Below are 6,584 nucleotides of genomic sequence, written 5' to 3' on the forward strand. Positions count from 1 at the left end.
CAGTCCCAGCTCTGGGTGGCATACCGCAGCATGTACCACACTCTTTGTGGAATTCATGTCTTCTTTAGTTATCAAGTTTGAGTAGATACCTGCTGCTCTCTTTTTGCCCTGAGAGAGAAATTATAGCATATAATGTAACCATATACATGAGTAGAACTGATGGTCAGTTTTATTAAGTACTGGAAAGTTAATCCTCCTCAAAAGAGTTTCTGTTAATTTTCCTGAGATATATAAGCATAAATAATGTCTAAATGAGGCACCTGGGTGGCTCAGTCACTTAAGCGTCCAACCTCGGCTCAGGTTCATGAATTCCAGCCCTGTGTCTGGCTCTCTGCTCACAGCTCAGAATCTGGAGCCTGCTTTGGGTTCTATGTCTCCCTCTCTGTCTGCCCTTCCACTGCTCACACTGTGTCTCTTCTCTCTCAAAAATAAACATTAAAACAGTGTCTAAATATTTTCTTGAAAAATATCAAGTAAAAGAGATCTTTTTTTTTCTTTACTCTGAATACCACGTTTACCATCAGACCATCTTTACCCTGGCTAACAGTTTTGAAGGTTTATGGCAATTGGCTAATGGATTTGAGACCCTCTAATTAGGCATCTATTTAGGTTTACTCTTGTAGGGATAGAAAACATTATCTAAACTTATTTGGAACTAAGGGACCTCAATTTTAATCTGGCATATGGTTAAATCTTAAGATAGTTGAGCCAGTCCTGAGAAATACAAAATGGTAAATGTTGCTTTTCTAATACACATATTATATTTAATACAGGAAAGTCACAGGTCTAAAATTACAAATAGGCCTATAATGGATTTATTAATGATGTGACACTATCAAAAGTTAATATTTCTAAGTGTCTTGTATCGCCCCTTATTTTTTTATATCACTAAGCAGTGGATTGCTTTACATTACAGATTTTATACTACAGTGATTACAGTAATTAAATTCATTGAAGTCTAAGTTTGAAGTGTAAAGATGTATGAATAAACATAGTCTTGCCATCTTTGCCCCATGAAAAATGCCGTGCCCTTTATTTTTGAAGACTGAGACAGTTTATTAGGAATGCTCTCATTTTTAAATGTGTTTTTGATAAGCAGAAAAAGTAAAAGGGAGTTAACCGGTTGATTTGAGTGGAAAAGTACTAATTATTCAAGAAAATTTGTACTATATATCTCTACATAAATTAAGTTAGCAAGTGGGCTAGATAACTAGATTATCTAGATAATCACTTCATTAAATAACAATAAAATTTTTTGGCTAAATTCAGCACCCATCCATCCATTATTAACAACTGAGTGAACTAAGAACCAAATGCAAGTTCCTCAATCTGATAAAGAACATCTAAATATTTTGTAGGACACATGAAATTCTAAGCATAAAGTAAAACAAACAAAAAAGAAATGCACACACATACACCCACACACTACCCACAATGATAAAGTAAGTGTTATCAAAATTAAAAACTGCTTTTCAAGAGATACCAATAATACCATGGATATGGGTAATGCTAGTGTGCGAAACTCCCATCACAACAAGCACCCCAACCTTGAAAACCTTTGTCATTGTGTGTCAGAGAGTAAAACAGAATGCGTGTGGAGAGGAGGAACAACAGATTTTCAAGTGCCTGTGAGATAATAACAAAAGGTTAAATATTCGTATCATCAGAGCCTCAGAAATAAAGGAAAATGAGAGTGGGACAGAAATAATGCTAATAACTTCACAAATGTTGTCAAACACACAAACTCATAGATTCAGGAAGCTGGGCGAACAACAAAAGAGGATTAGCTTGAGGAAATACACATCAGTACAAAGGAAAACTAAAAGAATTTGTCACTAGCCAACCTACTACTACAAACTGTCCAAAGGAAACTTTGAAGAGAGAGGAAATGATAAAAAAAATACTCATGGAGCATCAAAAAGAAAGAAGGAAAAAAAGACAAAATAGAAATAGGGGTGCGTAGAATAGACTATACTTTTCCATGTACATTTTTACAAATTATATTTGATGATTTAAACAAAAATTATAGCATGAATATGATAAAACAGAAAGTGTTCTCTGAATGCGATAGAACCAAACCAAAAATCAATAACAGAAGGACAAAAGGAAAATGTCTAAACATGTGGAATTTAATGAACACACTTCTAAACAATGCATATCAAAGAGTAAGTCTTGAAAGAAATTTAAAAGTACAGAAAACTTAATTAAAATACAGTACAATATATCAAAATATGTTCCATACAATGAAAGCAATTCTGTGTGGGAAATTCAGAGTATTAAGTGCTTACATTAGAAAATAGGTAAGGTCTCAAATCAATTGATTTTCTGTATGTTCCAATTCATTTTATTAATCCACCATTACCCCAATACCCCCCAAAATACAATAAAAAATAACTCAGATCAATGTCTCTCATAAACTTTGATGCAGAAGCCCTCAGCAAAATATTATCACACCAATCATGACCAACGTGTGCAAGTATGGTTCTACATTCAAAAAACAATCAGTGTAATCTCTCAAAAAACAGGAAAGGAAGAAAAATGATATGATCATATAGCTTGATGCAGAAAAAGCATTCAACAAAATTCGGCACTCATTTGCAATGAAAAAAAAAACAAAACAAACAAAACCAAAAGCTATTACCAGTTTAGGAATAGAAAGAAATACCTAAGGTCGATAAGAAATATCTACACACATGTATTCCCCACTCTGTACTGGAACACACTTTTAATTTCAGTCCACTCTGTCTCCCAAATTACAATCCTTAAGAGCCCAAATAGATGCTTTGGCTGCTTTACAGCCTCTTTTTGATCAACAGTTTTCTTAGGAAGCATGAAGTTTTGAGCATTAAAAGCATAAAATTAAATAAGAAAACAATATGTCACATTTAATTAAAATAAGCGATTACTTCAACGTGATGTAAAATGCATTCTCTTTGATGACATTACTTAGAATAACTTAAAGCTTAAAAATTGTCCGTGAGTAACTATGACTGCCTGCTCTATTTACTTAGCTGAATTTTGTTGTTGTTTCAATAACAAGTCGTTTGCTCTTTAAAAGACTATATTTAGGGAACGCTAATCTGAATTAACTGGACAAAGATTGTTTATGTCTAATGTCTATTTAATCAATCTAAAATTAATGAACATGTGTGAGATATTTGTTAAACAGTAAAACTTCAGATGTTGTTATACCTACCCCCGATCTTCACCATTCAATAACAATTTTCCGAGGTAAGTTTTATTTGAAGACAGATGTTTTTAACTCCCACATTCATCAAAATTCTTACTATATTATTTCAAGAAGTACTTAGTGAGTATCTGTTCCAGGAAAGAGAGTAACAGAGAGCACCGAACAGCATGGGGCATATACACAACCACCTCCGGATCCAGTCCATATTAAATAGTCAACAAAAAAGGAGTTGTAAAACCCTTTACATTATAAATGTGCAAGCTGGGCCTCTATTCTCTGAATGTTCCCAGTTTACACACTGGAAAAATTATCATTACCTAAAACATGCCAAGGTGAAGTGAAGGACAGAATGAGGAACTAGAATGTCAAATCTTTATTGTGTTTTTATGGCTGTCATTATTTACTCTGTGAAGAGTGTTCTCCTCTAGTAGTTGAAGCAAATGAATTGTGACACATCTGTAATTATCATAGCTAATTGAATTATTTTTTTTTTTCGTTTCTGAGTACAAGCACAAATCTTGGCATATAAGCACATTTTCCATATTTTTGTTAATAAAAGAACAATGCTGAAAGCAGACCAATGCGTGCTAGTTTTTGTTCTGACAAGATTGAGTTTGTTGTTCACGCATTTTAACTGGGGGATTTTTGTTATTTGTGATTTTGCAGAACAACCTGCTTGAGAGTACCCGTGTCTGCCTATAGAAAACAAAAATACATAAAATATACTCTGAGATAATGACTTTCTTTTCACACTGGGACTGATCCAGGTCTGTGTCAGAGCACCAGACTGCTTCTCACCACTATCACGTCATTGCACACACACACACACACACACACACACACACGCGTGCGTGCACACACACACGTGTTCAATAGAATTAAAAGTATCTTTGATAGTGCCTGGGAAAGCATGTTCACATCCAGATTTATGTAGGTACTAATGAATAGGTTTTGGGAAACAGTCTCTATTTTGAATCGGTTTTATGTGATTATTAGGCAGTTTTTTAGGAGACACTTTCCAAAATTCCATTAGCAAATGAGCAGAACTTTGCTCAGCAAAGTATAACTCCTAAATTAAAAAAAAATGTATTTCCATATTTGGAAAAAGGAACTCTTACTTTTCTCAAAATATTTCTGGAGGGCACTAATGGAAAATAAAATAGTTTAAATGCATAGTTAATCTCATTTGTAAGTCTGGACCTGCCTATTCTATTAAGTCGCTAGATGGGATGCATTCCCCTTCACATTCAATTTGCCAATCACACTTGTCTCAGTGTTTCAATGAAGATAAATTATAACTGCTGGTAATTAGTTAATTGGTAATTGGCTCATTCATCTCCATATTGTGAGTTTTTTTCCTCCCATCTTGCTTATTACATTATTCTTTCCTCTTTTTTATTTATGAAAATGGGGAAGCAAACTTAGAATAAATATCAGCCCCGAAATTCCCAGGTAACATAAAAACCAAGCACCTTTTACTGCTTAGAAAATTAGATTTAATTTAGCAGTCAGTGGAGAAAGGCAGGAGGACATGAAATAAGACCCATCCAAAGTAAAACATAAAACTGTAATCTTGAAATAGTGCAAGAGGAAGAGTGAAAGTCACAGTAACTTTTCTGCAAAGTTCCTTTTGCATAGGAACTTTGTTCTGCAAAAAGCAGAACACTTTTTGCCGTTAGAAGAATTAGGCTCATTCTGACCCTTCCATTCACCGTGGAATGACTGTGGGTGAGTTAGTTTGCTTTTTCTAAACTTAAACTTCATTGTACCAGCCAGGATTCTTAAAGTCACGCAGTGAAATCACTTTTGTGAGTTAGAGAAGAAAAATAAATAATTAAAGTATATTAGACAATCAATCTACACTCAGGAGGATCAGGGAATCAGATCTGGACACCGTGGAGCGAGGACAAATGTCCCTATCATGCTGCATTAGCTGCCGTAGGAAAGCCAACACTGCTGTTTCCACAAGGCATCGAAACACAGCTCACACCAGTGATGCTGTGCACCACAAGCCAAAATCTCCACCGTGGAGACAACTTAAATCATGACACATCCTTTACCTCTTAATCAGATAATAGTTCCTTCCGGATGTTACTTCCTCATTCAACTTTTCCAAATCAAGGACTTAAACAGTTCCATTCCATTATACAGCCTTGGTTATATACCTGTGCCCTGTTTTCAAGAAAGTTTAGGAAAGGAGTTCTAGCTTTTTCCTTAACATGTAAGATGTAATATAAATAGCTTAATATAGGATAGAGGAGTCTTCAAAAATGCTAGGTGACCACAAAATTCAATAAATATACAGTGCTGTCTCTTCAATGTCAATATATCATTTTTTTTCCATTCTTAAATTTTCATACAGAAAAGTGATCCCATGCAAGTTGATGTGATTTTTCTGTACAGAAAGAAACAAGAGTGGCACCTGGCTGGCTCCGTCAGTAGAACGTGGGACTCTTGATCTCAGAGTTGTAAGTTCGAGCCCCACGTTGGGCGTAGAGATTACTTAAAAATAAAAAATCTTAAAACAAAACAACAACAGCAACAACAACAAAAAACCAATATGATCGCCTCCTGAAAAAGTTGAAAACAGTAGTTCTGGTAGTCAGTGAATACTGTCCCTAGTCCAAGATATCTAGGTGATGTCCACCCCTACTTTTCCTCTGCAAAAACGCATACTGATACTCTGTAACCTATCATAATATGCAAAATAAATCTCCAGACTTTTACCTTACATAAAATAACACAGAAAATGTTAAAAGGATATGAAGAATCAGTTATTATATATATATATATATATAATATTATTACTATTTTATATATATATAAAATAGTACGCATGATGTTAGAATAAATGTATGTTTAGATGGTAGAGTCCTTATTGTTGCAAACGGTCCAAGATTATAGTCCCTATTTGAACTTACTTCTCTATGTTCCCTCTTCCTGCAGCCAGAATTTCAACTTGTTCAGAACTTTTACCCGGCACCACAGCCCAAACATTAATCCCATATTAAATTGATGCCTCGGTGATCTTGCCTGTTGAAGTTTGTGGTAGTCTTTTCTTAATGTCTACATGAAATCACTCACAGATCTTGAAGAAAACCCTCAATTCCAAACATACATCTCTCAGCAACCATTTACACTTCATATGACAGTCAGGTCAATCTGTGCAGTCAGCATTATAACTTTTTGTGTGTGTCCATTGCTGGCAAGTTTTTAGCAATTTTGGCTTCCAATTCAATGGAATCGGTGTCTTTCACTATGTAGAGATAATCCTTTCTTGAGTTCTGTGACGGAAACCCTGCTATGTGTTTACTTCATGTCTTTCTCTTTCAAGCTCCAGAGGAAAACTCTTATCTTTTTTTTTTTTTTTTTTGGTTTGGTTTGGGCCATGTGA

The sequence above is a fragment of the Acinonyx jubatus genome, chromosome C2 (genome assembly GCF_027475565.1).
Source record: "Acinonyx jubatus isolate Ajub_Pintada_27869175 chromosome C2, VMU_Ajub_asm_v1.0, whole genome shotgun sequence".
Classification (NCBI taxonomy): domain Eukaryota; kingdom Metazoa; phylum Chordata; class Mammalia; order Carnivora; family Felidae; genus Acinonyx; species Acinonyx jubatus.